A 19,688-nucleotide genomic window follows, 5' to 3' on the forward strand; every position below is an offset into this window, starting at 1 on the left:
TTCTAGAGGCTATGGAATGCAGCTGGACCTGGAACCAAAGCAGGCTCTCCATATCGACCAGGCCCGGAAGACAACGCCCTGCTGGAGAACCAAGCAGAGAGCAGAAGGCCGGCCACCCTGTGCCTTTGATTGGAGAATTTAACCCATTTACACGTAAGCCGTGTGGCTGACAGGGTCTTGGTGCTCCGGCCAGGTGTCAGGCCTGTGCCTCTGAGGTGGGAGAGCCAAGTTCAGTACATTGGTCCACCAGAGACCTCCCGGCCGCATGTAACATCAATCAGCGAACACTCTCCCTGACATCTCCATCTCAACGCTAAGACCCAGGTCCACTCAGCAACCAGCAAGCTCCAGTGCTGGACACCCCATACCAAACAATAGCAAGACAGGAACACAACCCCACCCATTAAAAGAGAGACTGACTAAAATCATAATAAGTTCACAGACACCCCAAAACACGCCACCAGATGCGGTCCCGCCCACCAGAAAGAAAAGATCCAGCCTCATCCACCAGAAAGACAAGATCCAGCCTCATCCACCAGAACACAGGCACTAGTCCCCTCCACCAGGAAGCCTACTGAACCCACTGAACCAACCTTCCCACTGGGAGCAGACACCGAAAACAATGGGAACTACACACCTGCAGCCTGCAAAAAGGAGACCCCCAAACACAGTAAGTGAAGCAAAATGAGAAGACAGGAATACACGGCAGGTGACGGAGCAAAGTAAAAACCCACCAGACCTAACAAATGAAGAGGACACAGGCAGTCTACCTGAAAAAGAATTCAGAGTAATGATAGTAAAGATGATCCAAAATCTTTGAAATAGAATGGAGAAAATACAAGAAACGTTTAACAAGGACGCAGAAGAACTAAAGAGCAAACAAACAATGATGAACAACACAATAAATGAAATGAAATTCTCTAGAAGGAACCAATAGCAGAATAACTGAGGCAGAAGAATGGATAAGTGACCTGGAAGATAAAATAGTGGAAATAACTACCACAGAACAGAAAAAAAAGAATGGAAAGAAATGAGGACAGTCTCAGAGACCTCTGGGACAACATTAAACGCACCAACATTTGAATTACAGGGGTCCCAGAAGAAGAAGAGAAAAAGGGACTGAGAAAATATTCGAAGAGATTACAGTTGAAAACTTCCCTAATAGGGGAAGAAAACAGTCAATCAAGTCCAGGAAGCACAGAGAGTCCCATACAAGATAAATCAAGACACATATTATTCAAACTATCGAATACTAACTACAAAGAAAAAATATTAAAAGCAGCAAGGGAAAAGCAACAAATAACATACAGGGGAATCCCCATAAGGTTAACAGCTGATCTTTCAGCAGAAACTCTGCAAGCCAGAAGGGAGTGGCAGGACATATTTAAAGTGATGAAAGGGAAACACCTAAAACCAAGATTACTCTACCCAGCAAGGATCTCATTCAGATTCGACAGAGATATTAAAACTTTCCAGACAAGCAAAAGCTAAGAGAATTCAGCACCACCAAACCAGCTTTACAACAAATGCTAAAGGAACTTCTCTAGGCAGGAAACACAAGAGAAGGAAAAGACCTACAATAACAAACCCAAAACAATTAGGAAAATGGTAATAGGAACATACATATCAATAATTACCTTAAATGTAAATGGATTGAATGCTCCAACCAAAAGACATAGTCTGGCTGAACGGATACAAAAACAAGACCCTTATATATGCTGTCTACAAGAGACCCACTTCAGACCTAGGGATACATACAGACTGAAAGTGAGGGGATGGAAAAAGATATTCCATGCAAATGGAAATCAAAAGAAAGCTGGAGTAGAAATTCTCATATCAGACAAAATAGACTTTAAAATAAAGACTATTAGAAGAGACAAAGAAGGACACTACATAATGATCAAGGGATCGATCCAAGAAGAAGATATAACAATTGTAAATATTTATGCACCCAACATAGGATCACCTCAATACATAAGGCAAATACTAACAGCCATAAAAGGGGAAATCGACAGTAACACAATCATAGCAGGGGACTTTAACACCCCACTTTCACCAATGGACAGATCATCCAAAATGAAAATAAATAAGGAAACACAAGCTTTATATGACACATTAAACAGATGGACTTAATTGATATTTATAGGACATTCCATCCAAAAATAACAGAATACACTTTCTTCTCAAGTTCTCATGGAATATTCTTCAGGATAGATCATACCTTGGGTCACAAATCAAGCCTTGATAAATTTAAGAAAACTGAAATCATATCAAGTATCTTTTCCAACCACAATGCAATGAGACTAGAAATCAATTACAGTAAAAAAACTATAAAAAATACAAACACATGGAGGCTAAACAATACACTACTAAATAAGCAAGAGATCACTGAAGAAATCAAAGATGAAATCAAAAAATACCTAGAAACAAATGACAATGAAAACAAGATGACCCAAAACCTATGGGATGCAGCAAAAGCAGTTCTAAGTGGGAAGTTTATAGCAATATAAGCCTACCTCAAGAAACAAGAAGCATCTCAAATAAACAACCTAACCTTACACCTAAAGAAATTACAGAAAGAATAACAAAAAAAAACCCAAAATTAGTAGAAGGGAAGAAATCATAAAAATCAGATCAGAAATAAATGAAAAAGAAATGAAGGAAACAATAGCAAAGATCAATAAAACTAAAAACTGGTTCTTTGAGAAAATAAACAAAATTGATAAACTATTAGCCAGACTCATCAAGAAAAAAAGGAGAAGATTCAAATCAATAGAATTAGAAATGAAAAAGGAGAAGTAACAACTGACACTGCAGAACTACAAAGGATCATGAGAGATTACTACAAGCAATTCTATGCCAATAAAATGGACAACCTGGAAGAAATGGACAAATTCTTAGAAAAACACAACCTTGCGAGACTGAACCAGGAAGAAATAGAAAATATAAACAGACCAATCACAAACACTGAAATTGAAAGTGTGATTAAAAATCTTCCAACAAACAAAAGCTCAGGACCAGATGGCTTCACTGCTGAATTCTATCAAACATTCAGAGAAGAGCTAACACTGATCCTTCTCAAACTCTTCCAAAATATAGCAGAGTGAGGAACGCTCCCAAACTCATTCTACAAGTCACCACCACCACCCTGATACCAAAACCAGACAAAGATGTCACAAAATAAAGAAAACTACAGGCCAATATCACTGATGAACAGAGATGCAAAAATCCTCAACAAAATACTAGCAAACAGAATCCAACAGCATATTAAAAGGATCATACACCATGATCAAGTGGCGTTTATCCCAGGAATGCAAGGATTCTTCAATATATGCAAATCAATCAATGTGATACACCATATTAACAAACTGAAGGATAAAAACCACATGATAATCTCAATAGATGCAGAAAACGCTTTTGACAAAATTCAACACCCATTTATGATAAAAAAAAAAAAAACCCTCCAGAAAGTAGGCATAGAGGAAACTTACCTCAACATAATAAAGGCCATAAAAGACAAACCCACAGCCAACATGGTTCTCAATGGTGAAAAACGGAAACCATTCCCACTAAGATCAGGAACAAGACAAGGTTGCCCACTCTCACCACTCTTATTCAACATAGTTTTGGAAGTTTTAGCCACAGCAATCAGAGAAGTAAAAGAAATAAAAGGAATCCAAATCGGAAAAGAAGAAGTAAAGCTGTCACTGTCTGCAGGTGACACGATACTACACATATATCATCCTAAAGATGCTACCAGAAAACTACTAGAGCTAATCAATGAATTTGGTAAAGTATCAGGATAAAAAATTAATATACAGAAATCTCTTGCATTCCTATACACTAATGATGAAAAATCTGAAAGAGAAATTATGGAAACACTCTCATTTACCACTGCAACAAAAAGAATAAAATACCTAGGAATAAACCTACCTAAGGAGACAAAAGACCTGTATGCAGAAACTGTAAGACACTGATGAAAGAAATTAAAGATGATACAAACAGATCAAGAGATATACCATGTTCTTGGATTAGAAGAATCAATAATGTGAAAATGACTCTACTACCCAAAGCAATCTCCAGATTCAACGCAATCCCTATCAAACTACCAATGGCATTTTTCACAGAACTAGAAAAAAAAACTAACAATTTGTATGGAGACACAAAAGACCCTGAAAAGCCAAAGAAATCTTGAGAAAGAAAAATGGAGCTGGAGGTATCAGGCTCCCTGACTTCAGACTATACTACAAAGCTAGAGTAATCAAGTAGTATGGTACTGGCATAAAACAGAAATATAGATCAATGGAACAGGATAAAAGGCCAGAGATAAATCCACATACATATGGTCACCTTATCTTTGATAAAGGAGGCAAGAATATAAGGTGGAGAAAAGACAGCCTCTTCAATAAGTGGTGCTGGGAAAACTGGACAGCTACATGTAAAAGAATGAAATTAGAACACTCCCTAACACCATACACAAAAATAAACTCAAAATGGATTAAAGACCTAAATGTAAGGCCAGACACTACCAAACTCTTAGAGGAAAACATAGGCAGAATATTCTATGACATAAATCACAGCAAGATCCTTTATGACCCACTTCCTAGAGTAATGGAAATAAAAACAAAAACAAATGGGACCTAATGAAACTTAAAAGCTTTTGCATAGCAAAGGAAACCATAAACAAGACAAAAAGACAACCCTCATAATAGGAGAAAATACTTGCAAACAAAGCAACTGACAAAGGATTAATCTCCAAAATATACAAGCAGCTCAATATCAAAAAAACAAACAATCCAGAAATGGGCAGAAGACCTAAATAGACATTTCTCCAAAGGAAGACATACAGATGGCCAACAAACACATGAAAGGATGCTCCACATCACTAATCATTAGAGAAATAAAAGTCAAAACTACAATGAGGTATCACCTCACATGGGTCAGAATGGCCATGATCAAAAAATCTACAAACAATAAATGCTGGAGAGGGTGTGGAGAAAAGGGAACCCTCTTGCACTCTCGGTGGGAATGTAGATTGATACAGCCACTATGGAGAACAGTATGGAGGTTCCTTAAAAAACTAAAAACAGAATTACCATATGACCCAGCAATCCCACTACTAGGCATATATCCAGAGAAAACCGTAATTCAAAGAGTCATGTACCACAACGTTCATTGCAGCTCTATTTACAATAGCCAGGACATGGAAGCAACCTAAGTATCCATCAATAGATGAGTGGATAAAGAAGATGTGGCACATATATACAATGGAATATTACTCAGTCATAAAAAGAAACGATACTAAGTTATTTGTAGTGAGGTGGGTGGACCTAGAATCTGTCATACAGAGTGAAGTCAGTCAGAAAAACAAATACCATATGCTAACACATATATATGGAATCTTTAAAAAAAAGGTTCTGAAGAACCTAGGGGCAGGACAGGAATAAAGACGCAGATGTAGAGAATGGACTTGAGGACACAGTGAGGGGGAAGGGTAAGCTGGGACGAAGTGAGAGAGTGGCATAGACATATATACAATACGTATATACACTATTTAAATAGCTAGCTAGTGGGAAGCAGCCACATAGCACAGGGAGGTCAGCTTGGTGCTTTGTGACCACCTAGAGGGGTGGGATAGGGAGGGTAGGAGGGAGACACAAGAGGGAGGGGATATGTCGATATATGTATACATAGAGCTGATTCACTTTGTTATACAGCAGAAACTAACACAACGTTGTAAAGCAATTATGTTCCAATAAAGATGTTTAAAAAAAATGTAATGTGTAAACCTTGCTTGGGCCCTGGACTAAATAAATAAGCAGCTCTATAAGACAAAAAAATAATAATTGTTATTATGCTGGGCAACAATAGACACAAACCAGGATTGTTCTCAGCACACCGGGACATACTGTCGCCCAACCCATCACCTCCACGCCAGCTCGCTCTTCCCCTGGCTGTTAGCCTGTAAATCTCCTGAGAGAGAGCCATTTCTTCAAGGTGGGAGCTCTGCCTTTGCTGCCTTAATAGAGCCCATATTTGCCTGAAACACCAACACTCATCGATTCATGATAATAATATGATGCATCTGCAACTTCTGACGTCTTACGCTTCCCCCTTTCTGTCATCTGTGTGTGCGTGTTAATAACACTTAACGTGAGAAACAAAAGTGTACATTCTATCATTTGTGTGTGTGTTAATAACACTTAACAGGAGAAACAAAATAAAAGTGTACAATACAGTACTGTTAACTACAGCCACAACGTTGTACAGCAGATCTCTAGACTTTATTCATGTTGTATAACTGAAACTTCATATCTATTGTAGAGCAACCCCCCAGGATCCCCTTCCCATAACCCCTAGCAGCCACCATTCTAATCTCTGTTTCTATGAGTCTATTTTAGACACCTCAGTAATTGGAATCATGCAGCATTTGTTCTTCTGACTGGCTTATTTCACTGAGCATAATGTCCTTTCCATACAATGATGCTGTCACATACGGCAGGATTTCCTTCTTTTTAAGGACAAAGAACATTCCATTGTATGTACATAGCACTTTTTCTTTATCCATTCAGCTTTCAATGTACCTTTAGGTTGTTTCCATATCTTAGCTATTGTGGATAATGCTGCAATGAACGTGAGAGCACACATGTCTCTTTGAGATCCTGATTTCAATTCTCCTGGATATAAATCAAGAGGTGGGATTGCTGGATCATACGGTAATTCTGTTTTTAATTTTTTAAGAAACCACCACACTCTTTTCCCTAGCAGCTGCAGCATTTTACATTCCCACCAACGATGTACAAGTGTTCCCATTTCTTCACATCCTTGCCAACTTATCTTTTGATTTTTTGATAATAGCCATCCTAATGGACGTGAGGAGGTATCTCAATGGAGAAAGCACAGTCTCTTCAACAAATGATATTGGGAAAACAGGACACCTGGATGCAAAAGAATGAAACTGAACTTTATCTTGCATCATACACAAAACTCAATTCAAAATGGATTAAAGGTTTAAACATAAGAACTAGAATGTAAAACTCCTAGAAGAAAACATAGGGAGAAAGCTTCATGACACTGGACTTGGCAATATCTCAGATATGGCACCAAAAGCACAAGTAACAAAAGCAAAATTAGACCAGTGGGACTACATCAAACTAGAAAGCTTCTGCACAGCAAAAGGAACAATTACAGAGTGAAAAGGCAACTTACAGGATGGGAGAAAATGTGTGGAAAACATATGTCTGATAAGGAATTAATACCCAAAACACATAAGGGACTCCTACAACTCAATAGCAAAAAAAAAAAAAAAAATTTAGAAATGAAGAACCCAGGGGCAAGATGGGAATAAAGACCCAGACCTACTAGAGAATGGACTTGAAGACACAGGGAGGGGGACGGGTAAGCTGGGACAAAGTGAGAGAGTGGTAGTGTATATATGGACATATATACACTACAAAATGTAAAATAGCTAGCTAGTGGGAAGCAGTCGCATAGCACAGGGAGATCAGCTCGGCGCTTTGTGACCAGCTAGAGGGGTGGGATAGGGAGGGTGGGAGGGAGGGAGACGCAAGAGGGAAGAGATATGAGGATATATGTATATGTATGACTGATTCACTTTGTTATAAAGCAGAAACTAACACACCATTGTAAAGCAATTATACTCCAATAAAAATGTTTAAAAAAAATGGGCAAAGGACTTGAACAGACATTTCTCCAAAGAAGACATATACAAATTTGCAAAAAGTCCATGAAAAGATGTTTAATTTCACCAATAATCAGGGAAATGCAGAGCATTCCCACTTTCTGTCTCAGACTTTTTAGTTCACCAAGTATCTTTTTTCATGGTATATTTTACCATTTCCAACGATTATTTTATAAAATGTTATTGAATTGCACCAAACTTCTTCCCCTAATGATTAACCTAATGGTTAAAAGTGAATTGAAGTAAAACACCTGGATTTGAACTTACTAGTGAGGTATCTTTGAGCAGGTTTTCTTAAGCTCTCTGTGTCACAATTTTCTCATCTGTAAAATGGAGATAAAATAGCACCTACCTCCAAGGATTCTTACAAAGATTCTATGAGTTAATACACACAAAGTGCTTAAAAGAACATGTGGCTGAGAACTTCCCTGGTGGTCCAGTGGTAAAGAATCCACCTCACAACGCAGGGGACTCAGGTTCGATCCCTGGTCAGGGAACAGATCCCACATGCCGCAGGGCAACTAAGCCCAGGCACCACAACTACTGAGCTCACGCGCCTCAGCTAGAGCCCGTGTGCCACAAACTACAGAGCCCACGCGCCCTGGAGCTCACGCCACAACTACAGAAGAGAAAACCCGCACGCCACAAGTAGAGAGAAGCCTGGGCGCCGCAACTAGAGAGAAGGCCGCGCACTGCAACGAAAGATCCCACATGCCTCAAAGAAGATCACGTGTGCCACAACTAAGACCGGAGGCAGCCAAAAATAAAATAAAATAAATAAATAAATAAGTAAATAAACCCAACATGTGGCTCATAGAAAGTGCTACATACATACTTGCTAAATTTAAAATTGTAATAAAAAGCTAAAGAAGCAGTGATGACCAAAAGAAATAACCCTAAACTAAATTCTAACCCTAAACCAAGCAGAGTATCTCTTATTCAAGGAGAACAAAGGAAAAGCAAACCAGATTTGGTTAAGCACAGCTTCTGGTGCCAAGGACTAAGGTAAGTACTTTAAATGCATCATCTTATTTAATCCACACAAAAGCCCTGGAAGGTAGGAGTTGTTATTATCCTTATTTTACAGATGAGGAAAAAGGGGCTCAGACAGATGCAGTGACTGGCCTCCACCATACCACAAAACCAAAGCCCCCAAGAATTGAGCCCAGACAGGACAACTAGAAAAAAAAAAAAAAAAAACCTAAAAAACGAAAAAGCAAAACCAGCCTCAGTGTCAAGCTGACTTTCACCTGCTTGCACTCTCCTTGTTTCTAGCATCTATGAACACCTATACCCAGAGGGCCCTGCTTTGTCCCTTTAAAGCCAGGACCCCTGGACAAGCCCTTCCTTGGCTCTGTGAAGAGCTGACACTGGCTAGAACTTTCAGAAAGACGTCCTGAGCCCCAAGGAGGAATCTAAAGGGATCAAGCACAGAAAGCAGAGAACTGGTACCACTGCCACTGAACAGTGCTCAACCCTCCACGGGGAGCTCACTCCTGGACCACAACGGCCTACCCCATTGCTGGGATAGTGTGGCTTTCACCTCCATGGGCTGGCCCACTTCCTGGCACCTGGTCCATCCCCCTCCACTAATAAAAAGCTCCAGTCCCCAGGTAACTAAGAGCACCTCTGAACCTTGGCCACCCAGTCCATTTACTGCCTACCAGGAGGTGATGCAGGTACAGTCACTGACCAGGTCACATGTACATTTAATGTATATTCATGTATATTTTGATAATGTTAGTAAAATACTGCATTTAGTCAAACCAATAGAAGTGTCCCCTCTCTAGGTAGGCATATTCATCAGACAACACCTGCCACCCTTCCCCCGCCCTCACACACTAATGTGCATGCACACGTGCACACACGCGCGCGCGCACACACACACACACACACACGCATACACATCTCTTAAACAACTGGCTTGAAAAAGCAGCAGGTAATACAGTGACACAAGCAGCCACTGCCTGGGTAATAGAATGTCTCAAACAGCATCTCAAATAATTCACTTCCCTATTTTTGGAGAACATACCAGGACAGGGAGAACTGGCCCCCATTTATAAATGGCCACAAAAGAAAAATATAACCAATATGGTGCCCAGAAAGATATTTTGTAAATTAAACAAGAAAGAATAAAGTATGCAGGGAAAACAGACTTTTCTAAAATGATTTGTTGCGTTAAATGCCATTAAATTTCAGACTAACTGCTTTGTGTTCTCCATAAATTCAAGAAAACCTGGTTTCTATGAAAAAAAAAAAGAAATTAAAAAAACTGAGATAAACAGAGATAAAAAGGGACCTAGTTAAAATGCGAGAGGAACTTCCCTGGTGGCACAGTGGTTAAGACTCCACACTCCCAATGCAGGGGGTCCGGGTTCAATCCCTGGTCAGGGAACTAGATCCCACGTGCATACTGCAACTAAGAGTTTGCATGCCACAACTAAGGAGCACACGGGCTGCAATTAAAGAGCCGGCGAGCCACAACTAAGAAGCCTGCCTGCCACAACTAAGGAGCCCGCCTGCCGCAACTAAGACCCAGTGCAGCCAAATAAATAAATAAATAAATAAAATATTTAAAAAAATAAATAAAAGGCTAGAAAAAATTTAAATACAGGTAATTAAAAATAAAGGGTGTTCTGAAATTCAAAAGTTGATCAGGGAACTTTAATGTATTTAAAAGTTATAAGTCGCAGAACTGAGGCTGTGGAATCCTGAAGCAGTGATACGTAGAATAAAACTTTCCAGAAATGAAGAAGTCGATGAAGATCCTTATAGTGTTTCTTATTCTCGAGGAACATAAAACCTTATTTTATCCCCCATTAAAAGCAAATCTCCAGGGCTTCCCTGGTGGCACAGTGGTTGAGAGTCCACCTGCCGATGCAGGGGACGCGGTTACGTGCCCCGGTCCGGGAAGATCCCACATGCTGTGGAGCGGCTAGGCCCGTGAGCCATGGCCACTGGGCCTGCGCGTCCGGAGCCTGTGCTCCACAACGGGAGAGGCCACAACAGTGAGAGGCCCGCGTACCATACTGCAAAAAAAAAAAAAAAAAAAAAAAAAAAAGCAAATGTCCATATATTACAGTATCCTTGCTCAGAAATACTGGATGTTTTAGTTATTTTATACAATAGGGTGCTGCTTGGAAGGGAGTGAATGGGTGTCCTGGGTAGAAGAAAGGGTTAGCACAACATGTATCCACACAGAAGACACTTGAGAGAAATCAGAAAAGATGTGCAAGGGGGGGAGAGGGTAAAGGAGACAGAGAGAGGAAAACAGACCAACTCAACTGCCTTCTCCAGGGGAGTATGGGTGAAGGGGGCCCTGCATGCATCAGGGAAGGGTACTGTGGTGACTGAATAATGCCCCCCTCAAAAAAATGTCCATATCTTAATGCCTAGAACTTGTGAATATGTTATTTACATGGCAAAAGAGACTTTGTAGCTCTAATCAAGTTAAGGATCTTGAGATAGGGAAATTCTCCTGGGTAATCTGATGGGCCCCATGTAATCACAAGGATCCTTATAAGTAAAAGAGAGAAGCAGGAGAGTCAGAGGAGATGTGATGACAGACGCCAAGGTCTGAATAAGGTGGCACCATGCACCAAGGCCAAGAGGAGCCACCTTGCCTGAAAGGGCAAGGAAACAGATCCCCCCTAGAGCCCCCAGAAGGAACACAGACCTGCTGTCACCTTGATTTTAGGCTTCTGACCCCCAGAGATGTAAGATAATAAGTCACTAAACTTGTGGTAATTTGTTACAGCAGCCCTAGGAAACTAATACAGGTGCTTTACTGAAAAGAGGAATAGAGGGCAGAATTAACTCCAGCCTCTATATCTTGTACCTAACTTACAGGCTCGATTCTTTCCTATCATCAGTTGAAGAACTAACATTGACTATGATATTAAATGTAGAATTTCCATAAAGAGAGTTCAAAGAGGACTGAGTCTTTGGCATATTGGGTAAGCCTGTCACTACAGGTACCAGTGCAGATGGAAAGCTCCCATAATAAAATTACCAGAAAGAAAATGAGGAATATGAAAAACAAGAGAGATATATGGATAATGAGAATTCCTAAAACATAGATCAGATTTTAAAAATAAGCTACACAGAATGTCCTCAATATCCTAAATAATAATTTTTCAAGCATCAAAGAAGAAAAAACAAGGTATCTATATGGGTAAACATTTATATAATTAAATGATAATGTCAGACTTCTCCTCTACAATACTAGGCTGCAAAAGCTAATGATTAAATATTCACAGGGTTTGAAGCACTCTTTGTTCATATATATCAGGAGCAAAAATATATTTACAAATGTAAAAGGACTCAAAAAGCACATGCAGAAACACCACCACCACCATCCACCCATTCCCTCTGCCAATTAAATTTCCTCAGGAAAGTACTAAAATACCCTAACCAAATAGGGGTAATTTTTTTTTTTTTTAATGAGAATGGGTAGTTATATTTTTAAAAGCCTGGTAGCGAGCACCAAAACAAGCTAAATAGGGAATTTTCTTTAAAAATGATGTAAATACAGTTATAAGCAATATAAATGCTATTACTAATTCTTTTCAAAAAGATATACAGACATATAACTTAAAATCATAATGATTAAATTAGAAACATGGATAAAAATCCCACATGGCATCCCAAATCCTCAGCAACTGAGGAAATGAATAAGGATTAGATAAGAATATAGAACACTACACTACCTGCCCTGTCCTGCACAGGGAAAGCCAACAAAACATTTTGTATTTTGAAGGCAATTAGACATAAGTTTTAGGAAAAGTTAAATTTAGGTTTGTTTTAAACACAGCTAAATGTATCCAATAGTGAGACTAAAAGAAGGATATAACAGGAACACTGAATTGATAAAACCAGGAATCAGTGATCTCGTTCTATAAAGGCCAGCTGGTAACTATTTTAGGCTTCCGAGATACATACAGTTATTGTCTGTATATTCTTTATTTTGTTTTGTTTTGCAACCATTTAAAAATGAAAAAGCCATTCACGGCCCACGTGATGTACAAAAATAGGCTGTAGGCTGGCAAGCCCTGCACTAGGGTTAAAAAGGAAGGAGGTAGGAAGAAAGAAAAATCTAAAAACAAGCAGAAGAAACAGAAAGCATCAAATAGAGATGATCAAAGTTAGACAAAATAGAGTAGATGTGACATTCAGTATAAATGGCCTCAATTTCCCTAGTAAAAGACAATGACTCCCAGACTGAGTCCAAACATCGAGTATAACTAAATATTTTCCATGAGACATAATCTTAAGCAATTAGATTCAAAAAAGGTTAAATGTGAACGAATGGGCAGGTTTAATAGGCAACTATCAGCGGAAAAAATGCAGGTGTACCAATATACATATCCAAGTAGAATTCAAAGACAAGGCCTTAAATAATACAAAGGAAGTCATTTTACACTGATAAAAGATGTAATTCACAAAGAAATCCTATCATGACATTTTCTGAAGTAACACTGCACTGAAATATATGAAGCAAACTGTTAGAAATCAAGAAATCAACAGAAACATACTATGAGTAAGGCAATTTAACATACCTCTCTGACTTTGCCCAATCCAAAAGGCAAAATTTAAATAAGGATAAGGAAATGCAACCAGTAAAATTATTAACGTTGATATAAAAGACATAAACAAAACCTTTTTTTCCTACAGAGAATTCTTTTTACTGTGCTTTGAGTATTTTCAAATGATGATTTTAAAATAATGATAATAATGCCCCAAAAGAACCTCAGCAGATAATTTTTAAGTGCTTTATAAGCTGTATTACCTGATCACAAGGCCAAAGATTAAGTAACACTTAACTGATAAATTTTAAAAGAGCACAGAAGATGGAACACACCACTATTCATTTCACAAAAATTTCTATAATAATCATGACACAAAATCTGACCAAAATTGCAAAAAGTATAAGACTATAAACCAATATCATGTGTATGAATAAAAATGTTAAAAAGTATTAAGAAACCAAGTCCTATCATATACGAAAACAATAATGTAACATGACTAAGTAAACTTCATTCCAGAAATACAAGGATATTTCAACATTAATAAATCAACTGATATATTTAATCCAAGGAGAAATAAATTTTAAATTAAAAATCATACAAGTGAATCAATAGATGCCAAAAGATATCTGATTAGAATAAATATCCATTCTTGATTTAAATTCATAGTAAAAGAGTTGCATTATCATTATTTGAAAGTCATTATCTACCTAGGAAAGCCAAGGTAATCAATAGGAAAATCATTATAACTTACACACAAATTCAACAAGATAACCAGCATAAAAGTAAACAAACTAACAGCTTTATCATGTAACGTGATCAACCAATAAGAAAATACAAAGCTGGGGAAGAAGACATCCCATTTGTCACACATCCATGTATAAATACACACGTGAATGTGAGCAAATACACATACACACACAATGATATACATAGCGTGCTTGTAAAGGTTTAACAACTGACTCTCATGGGGAAAAAGTCATGGCTTATCACATTCGCTATAGATTTCTGTGTTTTAAATATTCCCACCACAATGGATTAAAAATGACCAACATGGGGCTTCCCTGGTGGCGCAGTGGTTGAGAGTCCGCCTGCCGATGCAGGGTACACGGGTTCATGCCCCGGTCCAGGAAGATCCCACATGCCGTGGAGCGGCTGCGCCCGTGAGCCATGGCCGCTGAGCCTGCATGTCTGGAGCCTGTGCTCCGCAACGGGAGCAGCCACAACAGTGAGAGGCCCGTGTACCGCAAAAAAAAAAAAAAAAAAAGACCAACATGGTGCCAGTGAACGTAGAGCTCGGAAGAGAAGTATAATGGGATACCATTATACAGTATTTCTACCTTACTGATATACAATAAACAAACAATTCTGAGAACATAGATAATAATAAATATATAATAATAATAATAAGTCATGAGTTTTGAGTATTTATTACGTTTGTTTTCTAATATAATTTATATGATTGTAATTTTATACCATTTAAGTTTTAAGAATGACTGTGTTTAACAACCATCTTATCAAAGTTCTGAAATTTTAATAATCAACACTTAAAAGCAGGTAAATACTGGCTCCAGCACATCACTGTTTTAAAAAACCAATAATCTCCACCAGAAAGACCCAGTACTTGTAAAAAATATTATTAAATTTCACTGAGAGCCATAAAATAAAACAACAAAAACATATCATGATTGTAGATGGGAAGACTTAATATGCTCAAAATACTAATTCTCTTTAGATTCATCTATGTATTTAAGAAATCACAAACAATATCCCGATTTAATTTTCTTTGGGGGCAATGGCTTGGGGGAGGGGAGAGGGGCTGACAAAGCAATCTTAAATTTGATCTGTAAAAATAAACATGCAAGAATACCTAGGTAGATTCACAGAAAGACAGACAAGATGAAAAGGCAGAGGGCTATGTACCAGACGAAGGAACAAGGCAAAACCTCAGAAAAACAACTAAATGAAGTGGAGAGAGGCAACCTTCCAGAAAAAGAATTCAGAATAATGATAGTGAAGATGATCCAAGAGCTCGGAAAAAGAATGGAGGCAAAGATCGAGAAGAAGCAAGAAATGTTTAACAAAGATCTAGAAGAATTAAAGAACACACACCTAGAATTAAAGAACAAACAAACAGAGATGAGCAATACAATAACAGAAATGAAAACTACACTAGAAGGAATCAATAGCAGAATAACTGAGGCAGAAGAACGGATAAGTGACCTGGAAGACAGAATGCTGGCATTCACTGCTGTGGAACAGAACAAAGAAAAAAGAATGAAAAGAAATGAAGACAGCCTGAGACCTCTGCGACAACATTAAACACAACAACATTTGCATTATAGGGGTCCCAGAAGGAGAAGAGACAGAGAAAGGACCCAATAAAATTGAAGAGATTATGGTCGAAAACTTCCCTAACATGGGAAAGGAAATAGCCACCCAAGTCCAGGAAGCGCAGAGAGTCCCATACAGGATAAACCCAAGGAGAAACATGCCGAGACACATAGTAATCAAATTGGCAAACATTAAAGACAAAGAAAAATTATTGAAGGCAGCAAGCAAAAAATGACGACATACAAGGGAACTCCCATAAGGTTAACAGCTGATTTCTCAGCAGAAACTCTACAGGCCAGAAGGGAGTGGCATGATATACTTAAAGTGATGAACGGGAAGAACCTACAACCAAGATTCCTCTACCCGGCAAGGATCTCATTCAGATTCGATGGAGAAATCAAAAGCTTTACAGACAAGCAAAAGCTAAGAGAATTCAGCACCACCAAACCAGCTCTACAACAAATGCCAAAGGAACTTGTCTAAGTGGGACACACAAGAGAAGAACAGGACCTACAAAAACAAACCCAAAACAATTAAGAAAATGGTCATAGGAACACACACATCGGTAATTACCTTAAACGTCAATGGATGAAATGCTCCAACCAAAGGACACAGGCTCGCTGAATGGATACAAAAACAAGACCTGTACATATGCTGTCTACAAGAAAACCACTTCAGACCTACGGACAAATACAGACTGAGAGTGAGGGGATGGAAAAAGATATTCCATGCAAATGGAAATCAAAAGAAAGCTGGAGTAGGTATACTCATATCAGATAAAATGACTTTAAAATAAAGAATGTTACAAGAGACAAGGAAGGACACTACATAGTGATCAAGGGATCCATCCAAGAGGAAGATATAACAATTATAAATACATATGGACCCAACACGGGAGCACCTCAATACATAAGGCAACTGCTTAAAGCCATAAAAGAGGAAACAGACAGTAACACAATAATAGTAAGGGACTTTAACACCTCACTTTCACCAATAGACAGATCATCCAAACAGAAAATTAAAAGGAAACAGAAGCGTTAAATGACACAATAGACCCGATAGATTTAATTAATATTTATAGGACATTCCATCCAAAAACAGCAGATTACACTTTCTTCTCAAGGGTACACAGAACATTCTCCAGGATAGATCACATCTTGGGTCACAAATGAAGCCTCAGTAAACTGAAGAAAGCTGAAATCATTTCAAGCATCTCTTCTGACCACAACGCTATGAGATTAGAAATCAATTACAGGGAAAAAAAATGTAAAAAAAAACAAACACATGGAGGCTAAACAATACGTTACTAAATAACCAAGACATCACTGAAGAAATCAAAGAGGAAATCAAAAAATACCTAGAGACAAATGACAATGAAAACACGACAATCCAAAACCTGTGGGATGCAGCAAAAGCAGTTCTAAGTGGGAATTTTATAGCTATACAAGGCTACCTCAAGAAACAAGAAAAATCTCAAATAAACAACCTAACCTTATACTAAAGGAACTAGGGAAAGAAGAACAAACAAAACCCAAAGTTAGCAGAAGGAAAGAAATCATAAAGATGAGAGCAGAAATAAATGAAACAGAAACAAAGAAAACAATAGCAAAGATCAATAAAACTAAAAGCTGCTTCTTTGAGAAGATAAACAAAATTGATAAACCATTAGCCAGACTCACCAAGAAAAAGAGGGAGAGGACTCAAATCAATAAAATTAGAAATGAAAAAGGAAAAGTTATAATGGACACTGCAGAAATAAAAAGCAACCTAAGAGACTACTACAAGCAACTCTATGCCGATAAAATGGACAACCTGGAATAAATGGACAAATTCTTAGAAAGGTATAACCTTCCAAGACTGAACCAGGAAGAAATAGAAAATATGAACAGACCAGTCACAAGTAATGAAATTGAAACTGTGATTAAAAACCTTCCAACAAACAAAAGTCCAGGACCAGATGGCTTCACAGGTGAATTCTTTCAAACATTTAGAGAAGAGCTAACACCCATCCTTCTAATACGCTTCCAAAAAATTGCAGAGGAAGGAACACTCCCAAACTCATTCTATGAGGCCACCATCACCCTGATACAAAAACCAGACAAAGAGAGTACTGAAAAAGAAAATTACAGACCAATATTACTGATGAATATAGATGTAAAAATCCTCAAAAAATACTAGCAAACAGAATCCAACAACACAATAAAAGGATCATACACCATGATCAAGTGGGATTTATCCCAGGGATGCAAGGATTCTTCAATATATGCAAATCAATCAATGTGATACACCATATTAACAAATTGAAGGATAAAAACCACATGATAATCTCAATAGATGCAGAAAACGCTTTTGACAAAATTCCACACCGATTTATGAAAAAAACTCTCCAGAAAGTGGGCATAGAGGGAACCTACCTCAACATAATAAAGGCCATATACGACAAACCCACAGCAAACATCATTCTCAATGGCGAAAAAATGAAAGCATTTGCTCTAAGATCAGGAACAAGACAAGGATGTCCACTCTCACTGCTATTATTCAACATAGTTTTGGAAGTCCTAGCCACAGCAATCAGAGAAGAAAAAGAAATAAAAGGAATACAAATTGGAAAAGAAGAAGTAAAACTGTCACTGTTTGCAGATGACATGATACTATACATAGAGAGTCCTAAAGATGCCATCAGAAAACTACTAGAGCTAATCAATGAATTTGGTAACGTTGCAGGCTACAAAATTAACGCACGAAAATCGCTTGCATTCCTACACATTAATGATGAAAACTCTGAAAGAGAAATTATGGAAACACTCCCATTTACCATTGCAACAAAAAGAATAAAATACCTAGGAATAAACCCACCTAAGGAGACAAAAGACCTGTATGCAGAAACTATAAGACACTGATGAAAGAAATTAAAGATGATACCAACAGATGGAGAGATATACCATGTTCTTGGATTGGAAGAATCAATACTGTGAAAATGACTATACTACCCAGAGCAATCTACAGATTCAATGCCATCCCTACCAAATTACCAATAGCATTTTTTACGGAACTAGAACAAAAAATCTTAAAATTTGTGTGGAGACACAAAAGACCCCGAAAAGCCAACGCAGTCTGGAGGGAAAAAAACAGAGCTGGAGGAATCAGACTCCCTGACTTCACACTATACTACAAAGCTACAGTAATCAAGACAATATGGTACTGGCACAACAACAGAAACATAGACCAATGGAACAAGATAGAAAGCCCAGAGACAAACCCACGCACCTATGGTCAACTAATCTATGACAAAGGAGGCAAAGATATACAATGGAGAAAAGACAGTCTCTTCAATAAGTGGTGCTGGGAAAACTGGAGAGCTACATGTAAAAGAATGAAATTAGAACACTCCCTAACACCATACACAAAAATAAACTCAAAATGGATTCAAGACCTAAATGTAAGACCAGACACTATAAAACTCTTAGAGGAAAACATAGGAAGAACACTCTTTGACATAAATCACAGCAAGATCTGTTTTGATCCACCTCCTAGAGTAATGGAAATAAAAACAAAAATAAACAAATGGGACCTAATGAAACTTCAAAGCTTTTGCACAGCAAAGGAAACCATAAACAAGACAAAAAGACATCCCTCAGAATGGGAGAAAATATTTGTAAACGAATCAACAGACACAGGATTAATCTCTAAAATATATAAACAGCTCATGCAGCTCAATATTAAAGAAACAAACAACCCAATCCCAAAATGGGCAGAAGACCTAAATAGACATTTCTCCAAAGAAGACATACAGATGGCCAAGAAGCACATGAAAAGCTGCTCAACATCACTAATTATTAGAGAAATGCAAATCAAAACTACAATGAGGTCTCACCTCACACCAGTCAGAATGGGCATCATCAGAAATCTACAAACAACAAATGCTGGAAAGGGTGTGGAGAAAAAGGAACCCTCTTGTGCTGTTGGTGGGAATGCATGTTGATACAGCCACTATGGAGAACAGTATGGAGGTTCCTTAAAAAACTAAAAATAGAACTACCATGTGATCCAGCAATCCCACTACTGGGCACATACCCAGAGAAAACCATAATTCAAAAAGACACATGCACCCCAATGTTCACTGCAGC

Source organism: Delphinapterus leucas, chromosome 15 (assembly GCF_059928025.1).
Source record: "Delphinapterus leucas isolate spDelLeu-1000000601 "Yukka" chromosome 15, BTC_Dleu_Yukka2, whole genome shotgun sequence".
In the NCBI taxonomy this organism is placed as follows: domain Eukaryota; kingdom Metazoa; phylum Chordata; class Mammalia; order Artiodactyla; family Monodontidae; genus Delphinapterus; species Delphinapterus leucas.